This window comes from Mobula hypostoma, chromosome 15 (genome assembly GCF_963921235.1).
Source record: "Mobula hypostoma chromosome 15, sMobHyp1.1, whole genome shotgun sequence".
NCBI classification, from domain to species: Eukaryota; Metazoa; Chordata; class Chondrichthyes; order Myliobatiformes; family Myliobatidae; genus Mobula; species Mobula hypostoma.
Genome location: NC_086111.1, coordinates 60,713,410 through 60,730,218, shown reverse-complemented (window position 1 = coordinate 60,730,218; position 16,809 = coordinate 60,713,410). Strand labels below are relative to the sequence as shown.

Sequence of the window (16,809 nt, the reverse complement as noted above, 5' to 3'; positions counted from 1 at the left end):
TTTTATAGCAGCAGGCGCAGAAAGAAGGCCTGGAAAATCATCCGGGACACCAGTCACCCCAACTTTAACTATTTCAGCTACTTCCGTCTGACAAACGGTACTGTAGATTTAAAGCCAGGACCAACAGGCTACGGGACAGCTTCTTACTACAAGCCATTAGACTTATAAATTCCCATGTCTGTACATTGTGACAGAGTCATAACACAAAGATTTTTACTCCCTCACGTTGTGTGGTGGATGTAAGATTTTAAAAAATTCTAATTCATAGCTCTTCATACCTCTCTCATTAATGTACTTAATACAGCTTTCTTTTAAACTGTCTCATTAATTCCTTTCCCTTTTTTGTGAATGCCATCAGAAACTGTTGTTATGTTTTCTGTATTATGCATCTTCTCTTTGTTTCTGTCATCTATTTATAAGACCATTAGAGATGGGAGCAGAATTAGGCCATTTGACCCCTTTGATCCTGTTCCACTGTTTCATTATTTGCCCCCTCACCCCCATTCTCTGGCCTTCTTCCCATATCGCCTCATGCCCTGACTAATCAAGAAGCTATCAACCTCCTCCTTATATACACCCAATGATCAGGCCTCCACAGCCGCCTGTAGCAATGAATTCCACATATTCCCCAACCCCGGCTAAAGAAATTCCTCCTCATCTCCGTCGTAGGCTCTTCCACCTGCATTTCATTTGCCTTCCTCACTACTGACTCAACTGCAAGTGAACCTTTGGGGAATCCTGCAAGACTCCCAAGTTCCTTTGCACCACGGATTTTTGAATTATCTGCCTGTTTAGAAAATAGTCTACACTTCTCAATGGCTCTTCACATGGCCTTAGATCAGCTGGACAATACAAACACCTATGTCAGGATGCTGCTCAGCATTTAGTACCATCTTTCCCACAATCCTGATTGAGAAGTTGCAGAACCTGGACCACTGTACCTCCCTCTGCCATTGGATCCTCAATTTCCTAACCGGAAGACCACAATCTGTGCAGATTGGTGATAATATATCCTCATCGCAGACGATCAACACTGGCGCACCTCAGGGGTGTGTGCTTAGCCCACTGCTTTACTCTCTACATAAACATGACTGTGTGGCATAGCTCAAATACCATCTATAAATTTGCTAATGATACTACCATTGTTGGTGGAATCTCAGGTGGTGACGAGAGGGCGTACAGGAGTGAGATATGCCAACTAGTGGAGTGTTGCTGCAGCAACAACCTGGCACTCAATGTCAGTAAGATGAAAGAGCTGATTGTGGACTTCAGGTAAGATAAGACGAAAGAACACATAACAATCCTCACAGAGGATCAGAAGTGGAGAGAGTGAGCAGTTTCAAGTTCCTGGGTGTCAAGATCTCTGAGGACCTAACGTGGTCCCAACATATCGATGCAGCTATAAAGAAAGCAAGGCAGTGTCCATGCTTCATTACGAGTTTGAAGACATTTGGTATATCAACAAAAACACTCAAAAACTTCTATAGATGTACCGTGGAGAGTATTTTGACAGGCTGCATTACTGTCTGCTAATGGGGGAGGGTCTACTGCACAGGACCGAAAGAAGCTGCAGAGGGTCGTAAATTTAGTCGGCTCCATCTTGGGTACTAGCCTACAAAGTACCCAGGACATCGTCAAGGTGCGGTGTCTCAGAAAAGCAGCGTCCATTATTAAGGACCTCCAGCACCCAGGGCATGCCCTTTTCTCACTGTTACCATCAGGAAGGAGATACAGAAGCCTGAAGGCACACACTCAGCGATTCAGGAACAGCTTCTTCCCCTCTGCCGTCCGACGTCCGATTCCTAAATGGCCATTGAACCTGTGAACACTACCTCACTTTTTTTAAACATGTTATTTCTGTTTTTGCATGATTTTTAATCTATTCAATACGGATATACTATAATTTATTCTTCTATATTATGTACTGCATCGAACTGCTGCTCCTAAGTTAAATTTCACGATACATGCCGGTGACAATAAACTTTTATTCCTTCTACAATTAAAATATGCTTCTTTAATTTTCGCCTTCCCTCTTCTTTTTTCTCCTTAAAATATTTCAAGGTCCCACCGAGATTTGAACTCGGATCACTGGATTCAAAGTCCAGAGTGCTAACCATTACACCATGGGACCTTCCTGCAAAGTAGCAGGGAAATACGTCATTTGTATCGTTATCTGAGGATGAGCTGGTAATTAGCGAGGTCGCGGGGACTGTAACTAGCGGCTATGCTGCCATGGCATCCGACAGAGCGTCCCCTTGTGGGGTCAAACCCCCACAGCACCTGGTATTTAATTCCAGGGCAGTCTCTCCAGTCGTGACCAGTCCTGAGCCTGCCTAACTTCCAAAATGTGATCAAATCTGGCATTTAGTACAGCCATGGGAGCATATGACCCTATTATTTCCAACTTCCTCCCTGGTCCATTTCCGACACCTCCCTGCACTTTCTCGATCTCTCTGTCTCAGCTATCTACTGATGTCTATTGTAAACCCACTGCCTCTCACGACTACCTAGACTGTACCTCTTCCCACCCCGTCGCTTGTAAAAAAAAACACGCTATAGCCTTCTCTCAATTCCTCCGCGGCATCTGTTCTCGGGTTGAGGCTCTTCATTCCAGAACCAAGGAGGTGCCCACCTTCTTCCAAGGGGCTTTCCTTAACGCTGCCCTCAACCGCATCCCTCCCATTTCGCGCTCGTCTGCCCTCACCCCATCCTCCGCGCACCCCACCATGGATAGGGTTCCTCTTGTCTTCATCTACCCACCCCACCAGCCTCCCCGTCCAGCACATAATTCTTCATAACTTCCGTCATCTCCAACGAGATCCCACACCAAACACATCTTTCCCCCCACCCCACACTTTCTGCTTTCGGCAGGGATCACTCCCTATGCGACCCCCTTCTCCATTTGTCCCTCCCCACTGATCTCCCTCCTGGCACTTAACCTTGCAAGTAGAACAAGTGCTACACCTCCTCCCTCACAACCATTCAGGGCCCCAGGAGAGGCGACATTGTGGGTCTGTTGGGGTGACATACTGTGCCCGGTGCTCCCGGTGTGACCGCCTGTATATTGGTGAGACCTGACCTAGAGTAGGAGACCGCTTCGAGGAGCACCTGCGCTCCGTCCACAAGAAAAAAAACGGGGTCTCCCAGTAGCCACGTATTTTAATTCCACTTCCTATTCCCATTCTGACATGTCAGTGCATGCATGCCCTCCCCTACCGTCGTGATAAGACCACACTCGGGCTGGAGGAGCAACGCCTTATATTCCCTCTGGGTAGCCTGCAACTTAATAGTATGAAAGTCGATTTCTCGAACTTCCGGTAATGTCCCCTCTCCTTCACCATTCCCCATTCCCATTTCCCTCTCTCACCTTATCTCCTTACCTCTGGTGCTCCTCCCACTTAGTTCCACGGCCTTCCGTCCTCTCCTATCGAATTCCCCCTTCTCCAGTCGGTATCTCTTTCACCTAAGGACTTCCCAGCTTGCTTCACCCCTACCCTCCCCCCTCCCGGTTTCACCTATCACCTCGTGGTTCTTCCATCTTCCTCCCCTGCCCCCACTTCCTTACTCCGGCTCTTCATCTTTTTTTTCCAGTCCTGATCCTGGTTCTCAGCCTGAAACGTGGACTGCACTCGTTTCCATAGATGCTGCCCGACCTGCTGAGCTCCTCCAGCATTTTGTGGGTGTTGTTTAGATTTCCAGCACCTGCAGATTTTCTCTTGCTTGCTTTGTGATTATTTAACAATGTATAAATTCTGTCTGCAAGTGAAATGTAACCAGAACCTGATAGGTACTTGAAAGGCTAGTTGTACTTAGAGCGAGTTCTTCTCCCAGTCCAGATGGAATGCTTCCTATGTTGCAAAGTGGGAACGAAAATTGCACGGTGGTTGGTAATAATCTTGCAAACATTCAATGAATCATGGATAGCAGGTATACAGAATCATTGTTGGCAAAATTTCAGATGGTGACAAAAGGGCATACAGGAGCGAGATAGATAGATGGATAGATAGATATTTTATTGATCCCAAAGGAAATTACAGTGTCACAGTAGCATTACAAGTACATAGATATACAAATATTAGAAGTAAGAAAGAATAAAAAATAAGTAGCTCAAACAGAAAAACAGGAGAGGGTCATCACTTCCCCAGCTATAGGTTGACTCATTACAGAGCCTAATGGCTGAGGGTAAGAATGACCTCATATAGCGCTCTTTGGAGCAGCACTGTTGTCTTACTTCATTACTGAAAGTGCTTTTCTGTTCAACCAAGGTGGCACAAAGAGGTTGAGAAGCATTGTCCAGAATTGCCAGGATTTTCCTTAGGGTCAATCACAGTCTCCAGTGTGTCCAGTTTGACTCCTATAACAGAGCCAGCCTTTCTAATCATTTTATTGAGCCTGTTGGCATCATCTGTGTTGATGCCATTGCCCCAGCATACCACCGCATTGAAGATTGTACTGGTAAAACATGAGAAGGAGAGGCCTGCATACTCCAAAGGACCTGTCTCCTCGGGATGTAGAGGTAACTCTGGTCCTTGTACCCAGCCTTTGTGTTGATGCTGCATTCAAGTCTGTCACCCAGGTGTACCCCCAGGTATCTGTAGGTCCTCACCACATCTACATCCTCACCATCAATAGTAACAGGGAGCAGTGCAGGCCCAGCCTACCTAAAGTCCATCACTATCTCCTTTGTCTTACTGATGTTGAGCTGCAGGTGATTCAGCTTGCAGCATTAGACAGAGTTCTCCACCAGGGCCCTGTATTCATCTTACCATCCTCCCTTTATACATCCAACTATTGCTGAGTCATCAGAGAATTTCTGCAGATGACACGACTCAGTGTTGTATCTAAAGTCTGAGGTATACATGGTAAACATATATATACCAGTTATTTGAGTGGAGTCGCAGCAACAACCTTGCACTCATGTCAGCAAGACCAAAGAGGTGACTGTGGACTTTAGAAAGGGTAGGAGAAGGGAACACAAACCTTACTGAGGGATCAGAAGTGAGAGAGTGAGTAATTTCAAGTTCCTGGGTGTCAATATCGCCGAGGACCTAACCTAGACGTGACATATTGATGCAGCTATAAAGAAGGCAAAATAGCGGCTATATTTCATTAGGAGTTTGAGGAGATTTGGTTTGTCAACTAAACCACTCAAAAGGTTCTATAAAGGTACATTGGGGAGCACTTTGACTGGCTGCATCTCCATCTGGTATGGGGGGCCTACTGCACAAGATCAAAATATGTTGGAGGAATGTGTAAAATTAGTCAGCTCTACATATTATCCAAACATCTTCAAGGAGTAGTGCCTTAGGAAGGCAGCATTCATCTTTAAGGATCCCCACCATCCAGGTTATACCCTCTTCACATTGTTACCATCAGGTAGGAGGTACAGAAGCCTGAGGGCACATTCCTGAATGACTAACAGCTTCTTCCCCTCTGCCATCCGATTCCTAAATGGACATTGAATCCATGAACTACTCCTCACTACTTTTATTTTCTGTTTTTTTGCACTATATATTTTAACTTTTAATAGTCATATATATATATAATTAATGTAATTCAGTTTTTTTTCTCTATATTTATGCTGCAGGTAGTCTGGATTTCAAAAAAACATGTGAGAGGCCAAGGATCATAGCTGTGAGTTCTGTGCCAGGTCTGAGGTCAAACTCCAAACCCCCTTTTCCTCAGTCAGTGTTGACACACTGAGGATGATTGGTTCATAGGGGTACATCATGGATCTTGCACCCTTCTCACTACTATTGTCTGTGAAGAGGTACAGAAGCATGAATCCCCACACAGGTTCAGGAACAGTTACTTTCCTACAGCCATCAGGTTCTTGAATTGACCCACACAACCTCAATCCTATGTCATTACTTTAACGAAGGTAACACAGAGGGTCAATCAGGGACGTACAGTTGACGTAGAGTTTACAGATATTCAAAAAGGCATTAATAGCACTACATGATAGGCACGTCATCAAACATAAAATCCTTAGAACTAAAGAGGAAGTAGCAGCAGAAAAAGAAATATGACATAGTTTAAGAACAAATGGTGAAGTTACTCCTCATGTTGACTAAAATGTAGGCCTCTGTGCCACAGGTGATGGGACTAGACTCAGTGCTTCTCTTAAAATATTTGATCTTCACCAGTTTACAGACCCAAGTTTCAGATTATGTACACCTTGAAAAAGAATGAAAAGAGTTCATAGTAAAATTTATTATCAGAGTACATACATGTCTCCACATACAACCTTTTTTTTCCTGCGGACATACTTTGCATATCTGTAGAACAGTAACTGTAAACAGGATCAATGAACAACAAACTGTACAAACTCAAATATCAATGAACAGTAATAAAAAATGAGTATGAAATATCATGAATTGAAAAAGCATGAAGTATCAAGATAAAGAGTCGTTAAGGTGACACCAGCAGAGAGGGAGCACTAGAAACAGAATGAACATAGTTTCCCCCTTTTGTTCCAGAGCTTGATGTTTGAGAGCCGACTTCAAGAGGCACCAATGCCACAGGAGACAAACTGACTATCTTGGAACTCCAATGACCTGTGTTCAATCCAGACCTCTGGGTGTCTTGTGTGTGTGGAGTTTAGATGTTCTCCCTGAGTTCGCAGGTAGACCCAGGGTACCAGAATTTTCTGCTGCACCTCAAAGATGTACTGGTTGGTAGGTTAATTTGTTCCTGTAACTTACCCCTACAATCCAATGGATTGAGGATCTGGGTGAAGTTGATGGGCATCTTAGAGGGAACATGTTACAGCAAAATATACCCAGTGTCACTTTATTAGGTACACCAGCTCTTTAATGCAAATATCTAATCAGCCAATCATGTGGCAGCAACTCAATGCATAAAAGCATGTAGGCATGGTCAAGAGTTTCAGTTGTTGTTCAGACCAAACATCAGAATGGGGAAAAATTTGATTTAAGGAACTTTGACCTGTTAGTGCCAGAAGGGGTGATTTGATCATCTCAGAAACTGCTGATCTCCTGGGATTGTTCATGCACAACACGCTCCAGAGTTTTACAGAGAATTGTGCAAAAAAAAACCCAAAATAAACATCCAGTGAGTGGTCGTTCTGTGGGCAAAACTGCCTTGTTAATGAGAGAGGTCAGAGGAGAATGGCCTGACTGGTTCAAGCTGACAGAAAGGCGACAGTAACTCAAATAACCATGCATTACAACTGTGGTGAGCAGAAGCGCATCTCTGAACACACATCGAACTTTGAAGATTATGGGCCACAGCAGCAAAAGGCCATGAACATATACCCAGTGGCCACTTTATTAGGAACAGGAGGTACTTAACATGGCCATTGAGTGTAAGTGAGAGCTGGCATCGATTCAATGGGCCAAAAGGTCTCTTCCCACATTGTGAGAATATAGAAAAGGACAGAATGAACAGAAATATGGCGAATAACACTGAATATAAGAAAGTGAAGTATTTTATTTCCAAAGGAAAATGCAGAGAGGTAATATAAAGGGCACAATTTGTAAAGGAATACTGTTCAAGAACAGAGAGATAGGGAGTGATTTATTTATGCATCAGTCACTGAAATTTGCAGACCAGGATAAAAAAAAAGGTTTTAAATAAAGCATATGGCTTCCCAGGCTTTATAAATAGAAACACAGAGTACAAAAGCTGGAACGTCATAAAATAGAGTTTCAGTCACAAATAGAGTATTGTGTCTTGTTCTGAGGGCTGCACATTAATAAAAATATCAAAACCTTAGCAAGGGTGCAGAAAGGATTAACTGGGTTGATTCAGTGACAATGAGAGGCTGGGGTCAATCTCCTTAGACAGAAGATCTTCAACAGAGGTATTTAAACTGACAAAAGTGTCGAAGATGGCTAAACAGAGAAAAACATTTGCAATTGATGGAGGCATAAAAACTAAAGGACTTAGAATGAAAGCGAGTATTCAAAGGGATTAGAAGGGAAAGAGAAGTGGGAACAGATGAGTGTGGCTAGCAAGCTGAAAAGGACATAATCCAACATTTGGCCTCTATCCGTATTGTGACCTTTGTGTGATCTGCTACCCCACCCCTCTTCCATGCCATTTCTACTGCCACATACTCCACAGCAGCCCTGGCTAGCCTTTGAGTCCGTCAGCATACATCAGTTGGTGTTTGCCCATCACTACCTCGGCCACAGATCTACACCGATGTACCATCATGCTTGTGACAGAGCAGGTCTACCACAAGTAATTTCTTTCAACTCCCGGCCCCTCCCTCCCCCCCCCCCCCAGTAGCCCCATAATTCTCATTATCTCCGTCTGGCAGTGCTGATGTTATGCCTATTGGGCGCACAGGCTAGGCTGATGTGCAGCAATGCCGAACAGTGATAATGAGAATTATAGGGCTACTGGTGGGGCGGGGAAGAGATTACTTGTGGCAGACTTGCTCAGTCATAATGCTTTAACTCCATTTTTAAATTCACAGCCGTGTTTATAAGTCCACAAACAACCTCATTTCTGTAAGCAGCAAGAATTCTCTGAAGTATCAGTGCTCTTTTTATTCTGTCCCTTGTTCATCCACAACTACATTCTTGATGCCCATCTCCCCAAACCGCCCTCAATCTCCACTGCTCTTTCCTCCTTAAACCCTACCCACAGTTCTACCAACACTTGTCCCAATGCGGCTCGGCAACATTTGTTTTGCTGAAGTAACACGCACAAGATGCCTGAGGTACCTCAGCAGGTCAGGCAGCATCTATGGAGAGGGATAAACAGTCGACGTTTCGGGCCGAGACCCTTCATCAGGACTGGAAAGGAAGGGGGAAGAACACAGAAAAAGAAGGTGGGAGGAGGGGAAGGAGTACAAGCCAGTAGGTGACAGGTGAAGACAGGCGGGTGGGGGAGGGGGGATGAAATGAGAAGCTGGGAGCTGATAGGCGGAAAAGCTAAAGGGATGAAGAAGGAGGAATCTGATAGGAGAGGAGCATGGATCATGGGAGAAAGGGAAGGAGGAGGGGTACCAGGCAGGTGAAGAGAAGTAGTAAGACGGGAGCATCTTCATCTGCAACAAGCAGGATTTCTTGATGGCCAGCCATCGCCACTCACACTCTGACCTGTCTGTTCATGACCTCTTCTACTGCCACAATGAGACCACTCTCAGGTTGGAGGAGCAACACTTCACATTCCATCTGGGTAGCCTCCAATCTGCTGGCATTAACATTGATTTCTCTAACTTCCAGTAACTTCCTGCACCCCTTCTCTCTTGTTCCGTTCCCCATTCGAGCTCCCCATACCCCTTTTCTTCTCCTCGCCTGCCCATCACCGGCCCTTGATGCTCCTCCTTCTTCCCTTTCTCCATGGTCCACTCTCCTCTTTCAGATTCTATCTTCTTCAGCCCTTTACTATTTCCACCTATCACCTCCCAGCTTCTCACTTCATTCTGCTCTTCCCCCTACTTGACTTCACCTATCGTCTTACAGCTTGTTCTCCTTCCCCTCTCCCCGCTTTCTTATTCTGGCTTCTTCCCCCTTCCTTTCCAGTCTTGGTGAAGGGTCTCAGCCAGAAACATCGACTGTCTATTCCTTTCTATAGATGCTGCCTGAGCTGCTGGGATCCTCCAGCATTTTGTATATTGCTATGGATCGCAGCCTCTGAAAGTCCAACCCTACGTCCCTGTCGTGAGAGGTGGAAATGGGTAAGGCTGGCCAACCAGGCTTTGGTGAAGCTGTATAGGCCAATCCCCTGTGCAGTGGATTGCAGAAGCATTGACGAACTCCAACCATACCATCGACTTCAGAGGATGATGGAGACAGGAGGTCACCGATGGCCTATGCTCCACTGGGAGCTGAGGGCCCAACAATCAAAAAACAAACAAGTCTGGATTTCCAGCGTCTGCAGAATCTCTTGTTTTGCTGAAGATGTTCCTGCGAAGTGCCTTGGGATGCTTTGCTACTTTTAAAGTGCTATTTAAATGCAAGTTGTTACTATACTTTGCATGTGTAAGGAATTGCCAACATTGGAGTAAGCAGGATGTGGCTTGATGCAATGTATATTTGTTTTTGCACAAGATATGATTACACAAGGATTTCGGCTTAGAATAAATTAAATCCATATATCCCCAAAAGAAACATGCTCACTAACCAAGAAGACTTCAACCCAAAATATTAACTCTTTTTATCATAGATATTGCCTGACCTGTTGAGCATTTTCAGCATTTTCTATTTTTGTAGTCTCTGATATATTGTGGTCCATTTATATGGAACTAAGCCAATTCATAAAAAAAACCTCATCTTAAAAATAGCATTGAAAACAGATAAGAAAGTAATTTCCTTGCAGACAATACTGATAACAATTTCCCAAAGTAATTTGCGTTCAGCTTGATTGTAAGCACATTGAGTTGGCTCAGTCTTTTCAGCAATTATTTCTGCAGATGTGCAGCACGTATGCTGACTAGACTTCACTTCCACAGTGCGGTGTTTTAGTAAACTATGACAGGACAAACAACTGCAATTACCTATTCTAATCTGACTATCTGGGGGAAATTTGTTATAGTAAATAAGCCAGGCAGTGATTCAAAGGGTAGTATTTCACTTCTTAGGAGATGGATGTAATCAAGCACACCGTTGGGCAGTCACGAATACACAGACACAAGAAATACTGCAGATGCTGGAAACCTAGAGCAATATTATTGTCCTGATGAAAGTTCTCGGCCCTGGAACATCGACTGTTAATTCCCACCCATAGATGCTGCCTGACCTGCTCTGCTCCTCCTGCACATTGTGTGTATTGTTAATGTGGTTGTACTGTGTGTTATTTTGTCTTGCATGGGACTAACATTAATATCATTGCTACCTCAACCTCATTATTCTAAGATGCATCTTTTATTTTATGCTTTTTTTTTCTTGTTCAGTTGCTGACAGGCTTTAAGAGAATGATTGATTGTTCATTATTTATTATCAATGAATTACGAAGAAGTACATAATACACTCCAACAGAGAACCACTTGATTTTTGCTTCAACATGGGCATAGAAACAAAACTAGCAGATAATCAGTTGAATGGATTGTAATCTTGCCTTTTCCACTCTGTGAGATAGGCAGTTGGTATGTTACAACCCTATGCTTTATCATTGTATTAAAAGACGACCCAGCCACACCTTTCTGCCCAATGTTTATAAATAACAGTAGATTTAAAAAAGGCTCACCCAATGCTCTTGACAGTGCAACCTGAAAACAAAATATAGAAAGGGATTGAATATCAGCACTATTTGCACATTTTTTAAACCTTAATATGAAATTAAAGAGAGAATTACTTTACAGAGGAGTTGAGAGCATACAAGGAAAACATCAAGATAAAAAACACGAGCAGCCATCTTGTGGACAGTCTGCACACAGGGTATAAAAATTGTGTAAGAGAATTGTTTGCATTTACAAATTTTGAATCAGATCCTTTTTCATAATCTAGTTTTTGCTTGATCTTTGTCACTGTGACCTATTACAGTGCAGGATGGAATGAAAAACTGAATGCATATAAAGTGTTATTCTACTAGTTTGCATCTCTAGATTATGAAGTTTATGTCAAATATTGCAAGTCACTAGTATATACTCAGATTTTTAAAATCTTATCTTTCAAATGTAGAGAAATTAGATTCAAAATGAAAATAATTGCAGGTATCATCTTTCTATTTGGACCAAATTAAATTCAATTTTTTAATGTGCCAGTTTACTTCTTTGATCATGATTTTATTGGTATTTGGTTTCATCCAGTCTTGCTATAAGCTAAATGAGGAAAGGAAAATCAGTAAAAGCTTTCATACTTGCGTACTCTGGGAATTATTTGCTGTATTGTTTGGATTCTAAAGCTGAACTTAAAAATAAAACAAACGTACTTAATCATAGTTGCTAGCATGTAAAGAATCTATTCATTGAGTCAAATTCAGTCATCCTTGTTTTAATGTCCTCAAACTTTTTTTTTCTAGGCTCTGCTGGGAACATCCACACCCATATAATTATTGTATATGTCTAAGGGTTTGTATAAATCACTTGGTGTAGAATTTCAGGGCTGTATACAGGACAGCGTGGAAGAGCCAAAACTAGTCCAACAAGGCGAATATGGCAGAGCATAAACAAGCTGTCAGAACCAGCCCCATGTATTTTCTGGAACCTGTAGTGTAGCTGTTGAAATTTGAAGTTCATTCAATGTCAACTTGGTGGGTTTTTTTGAGGTTTTATGGTGTTTAGTTTTAAGGATGCTACATGGATTAAATTCTGTACTCCTTTAAATAATTAAAAAACAATTGCACTCATGTTCCCATTGCTAGTGAATATGCTGTGAATATTTATAAAACATTTAAAGATTTAGTGGCAATAAATGGGTACTGCAAGAACTTTTCAGGTAAACCACAAACAAGAAAAAATCTGCAGATGCTTGAAATCCAAGCAACACACATACAATGCTGAAGGAACTCAGCAGGCCAGGCAGCGAGAATGAGAGGTGACCTAATTGAAACCTATTAAATGGTGATAAGCCCTAATAGAGTGGATGTGGAGAGGATGTTTCCTGTGGTGGGAGAGTCTAAGCCCAGAGGACTCAGCTTCAGAATAGAGGGGCGTCCTTTCAAAACAGAGATGAGGAGGAATTTCTTTCGCCAGAGAGTGGAGAGTCGGTGGAATTCTTTACCACGGGCAGCTGTGGAGGCTAATTCTTTATGTATATTTAAGGCAGAGGTTGATAGATTGTTGATTGCTCATGGCATGAAGGGATATGGGGAGAAGGCAGGAGGCTGGGCTGAGAGGAAATTTCGATCAGCCATAATGAAATGGTGGAGCAGACTCCATGGACCAAATGGCCTAATTCTGCTTCTATATCTTATGGTCTTCATTTCCATTGGAAATATTTGAAAGGGTCTTCAATATTCCATGAGTTTAACTATAAACAAAAAATAAACACAGTCCTGAAGGATTTCAGTGGAAAGCTAACATATATAAACTGGAATAACTTAAACAACGAATGTAAAAGCAACGATGAGGGTTCTTCAGTTATTGAGCAACATTTTCCTTCTCTCTGTGAATCTGTGTTAGTTAATCTGCCTCCACAGCAAAACATATTGGAGGTCATTCAGCTCATCAAGCCCATATTAGATTGTTGAAAAGCCCCTTAATTATTCTTCCTTTTCATTATTTTCTTCTAAGGTCCCACACTTTGTTCCCTTTCAAGTAGATATGTATCTCATTTGAAAATTACCATTGAATCTGCGTAGGCAGCATATTCCAAATCATTACAACACATTACTTTAAGCATATTCCTAATCCTTCCTTTGCTCTTTTGAGTTTTCATGTACTTACAACATTAGCACAGAGGATAGACCAATAAATATAATTCAGTAAATTCTAACTGAGAAATTGCAGGCGAGAATCACTGAGAAAATTAGCCCAGAAACCAATTGTAATTATATATTTTTCTTATTGGATAGACTTACTTGAACCAAACTATTACTTGCATTTATCAGTGAAACATACAATAAATCTTATGTGATTGCATAAGAGGTATAAAGTGATTACTGATTAACCGAGAGGACTGTTCTAGTATGGGACTTGTCACTTGCCAGATCTCAGTAGAGACTGGCAATTTTACACTGCTTTTGGCCAAAATACAGCAGTAGTGGCTTTCACATCTCTTGAGAATTGTTAGTGCACTCTTACATTAGCAGCTCATAATGTGACAGGTCAAGAAAAGGCTCATACTGAGCCTGGGAAAAGTAACCAATTCTTCTAAAACTGGGATCGGAACTAAGAAAAACGGCCCCTCCCCCATATTGCCTCCTTTTCTCATCAGCCATCTTAAACCCCTTACTTCTGCCATCTCCTTACATCTTCTGGAAAAAGTGCAAACCTCAGACTTTACCGATAATATTTCCGTCCTGCTACTCTCAGACCTCCCCTTGCTCAGGAAGCCAATCACTTCCTCTCATATCCTCTTTCAGCTTTTACCAACTCTGATATCCATTTACTGCCCCATTGATTATATTACATTACAAATTTGATCACCCAATGTCCCTCCACTGTTCCCTTGCTTACTTTGATAAATGATTCACTCTCTTTGAGTAGATCCATAATATTTGGAATAATTTCAATTGTTTTAGTTCTGATAAGAACTGGACAAACATTTGACTTTGTACAGAATTAAAGTGTAAACATAGATTATCCCATTAGGCATAGTCAAAATTATTCTGTATTAATCACATTATACTTAAGGGAACATTTTGCCTGTGCAATGCAACTGGTCAGAGTTAAACAGTGCAGGTTAACTTTGGATTCATAGACTGAGATTTGACTTACCTTAAAACCCATGGTTAATTGCTATTTTCTTTGCCAGTAGTTAAGTTAGTTCGATGCATGCAAACCTCAAAACCATGCCAATGTTGTGGTCCTCTTAGAGGGCCCAAGGACCCTCACTGACCCAGAGGGCTATGTTGGCTGGAGTCAGGGCTTTATGCTTTAGTTCTTGGTAGGGTCAAAGGGTACAGGCCAGACTAAGACTGGTCCATTGCCAAATAGGTCAAAGGGTAGAGGCCAAAGTAAGACTGGTCTACTGGTCCCCCAGGTTTTGGGGGGGAGGCAGCTCAGGACTAACAACCCTGACTAGTAAAACAAATTTGTTAGAGAAACAGTAATGAATATTCCTTCTACATCTGAGTGTGACAGTAGTCCCGAGTCTCCACCCAGGACTTGTATGACTGAAAACAGAGAAGGAGCTACTGAAGGAAGCTCTGAGATGGAGTATCTTCATTGCTGCCCTAAACGCCAACGGCAAGTAGGTTAGTTTAAAAAAAGAATGGCTTAAACTGTACACGATGTCAAGAGAGTTCCTTTGATCATTCAAATCCTGCCCACCTATAGGGGGAAAGTACCTATTTTCATGAGGTATTTTAATAACTGTAGAATTGAAGTTTCTGAAATTGCAGCTACCTTGCCACTCCATTTACACATAATGGCTTCAACGTTTGTATGTGTTTTTTTTTTGCAGAGACCTGACCAAGTATTACAGAAATGATTATTTTACTTTTCCTTTACAACCTTGGAAAGGAACATCATAAAGCCATACAAATTATATACATCCAAACATTTTTTTTGCCAGCTTAATCAAGGTTACTGGTTTACCAAATCTAAGGTAAACAAATAATACACCTCATTAAATTTGACAGAGATGGGTCAATGTGCCAGGTAACGTACATGTGTTTGAATGAATCAGTAGTTTCACATACCCCACTCATCTGTGGTTTTAATTCTAAAAAATTCAAGTTTAAAGTACTTATGTGGAACTGATTACTGTTGGCAATGATATTAAGCACTGAAAGGACAGCACAAATAATGGCTTTGAATTCCAGACTCAGTAAATTTGTAAGTTGGTTTATTATTGTCACATGTGAAAAGCTGTTTTGCATACCATCTATGCAGATCATTTTGTCACATCAGTACGTTAAGATAGTAAAAGGGAAGAAACAATAACAGAGGACAAAATATAACATCACAGTTACCAAGAAAGTGCAGTTCAGGCAGACAATAAGATGCAAGGGCTATGATGATGCAGATTGTGTCCATTTGATAATCTTGTAATAGCAATATAAGAGATGTCCTTGAATCTGGTGGTATGTACTTTCAGATGTCCTCCTTTAAAGAACAGGGCTCCCCCCCCCCCACCCACTTCCACTATTGATGCTGCCCTCATCCGCATCTCCTCCATTTCTTGTACGTGCGTGCTCACCCTATCTTCCCGCCAACTTAATAGAGACAGAGTTCCTCTTGTTTTTACCTACCACTCCATCAGCCTCTGCATCCAACACATTATTCTCCACAATTTCTGCCATCTCCCCCCCCCACCCCGCTCTGCTTTCCACAGGGATCGATGGTATGAATTTCGATTTCTTCTTCTGGTAAACAAATTCCCCACCGTACTCCCTTTTTCATCTATTCCCCACTCTGGCCTTTTACTTCTTCTCACCTACCTATTACTAAACCATGAGTCCCCTCCTCCTTCCCTTTCTCCTATGGTCCACTCTCCTCTCCTCTCAGATTCCTTCTTTTCCAGCCCTTCACCTTTCCCACCCACCTGGCATCACCTATCACCTTCCAGCTAGCCTCCTTCCCTCTTCCCCTCCTTTTTATTCTGGTATCTTCCCCCTTACTTCTCAGTCCCGAAGAAGGGTCCTGGCCAAAAATGTCAATGATCTATTCATTTCTATAGATGCTACCTGAATTGCCAAGTTCCTCCAGCATTTTGTGTGTGTTGTTTTGTATCTTCCGCTTGATTTGAAGAAGAGAAAATCTCTGAGGTGGAAGGTGCAATATAGTGATACAACTTAAGTTTAGCAAGTGAACTTCAGAGAAACTGAAATAATTTGAGACTGAGTCAACCATAATGATTGTGAATGGAGGAGGGACTCAAGTGTTTGGATGACTTACTTTGACTGTTAACATTTTTCTTGAACAAAATTCCAATACATATTACTTAAAAATGACTTAAAATGTTTGATAAACTTGAAATAAATAGGTTGATAAAAAGGGAGGCTATAAAGGTATGTAAAGTGTCAGATATTTTCAAGAATGAAGATCGTTGTAACTGGTTGAATATATAGTTGATGAGAAGCTGTGAAGTACTCTGAAATATTTTTGTTAACTTTCCCAGACATTCAAGACCCACACTAAAGAACACAAATCTAGCTCACCAGCAGAATGCTGAAGGAATCCTGCTCAGAGATTCAATTGCTTTTCTAGCTGTTAGCCTAAACTTTCTTCCACTCTCAGAAAGTTGTGAAGGATCTCACTGTAACATTTTGATAAAGAACAGAACA

General features: G+C 42.0%; 1 non-coding gene across 1 annotated transcript; it reads right to left on the bottom strand.

Annotated features, from left to right (window-relative positions):
* Positions 1–2,059: 2,059 nt before the first annotated feature.
* trnaq-uug (transfer RNA glutamine (anticodon UUG)) lies at positions 2,060–2,131 on the bottom strand. Its single transcript has one exon. It is a non-coding gene; the product is annotated as a tRNA-Gln (tRNA).
* Between the last annotated feature and the right edge of the window lie 14,678 nt (positions 2,132–16,809).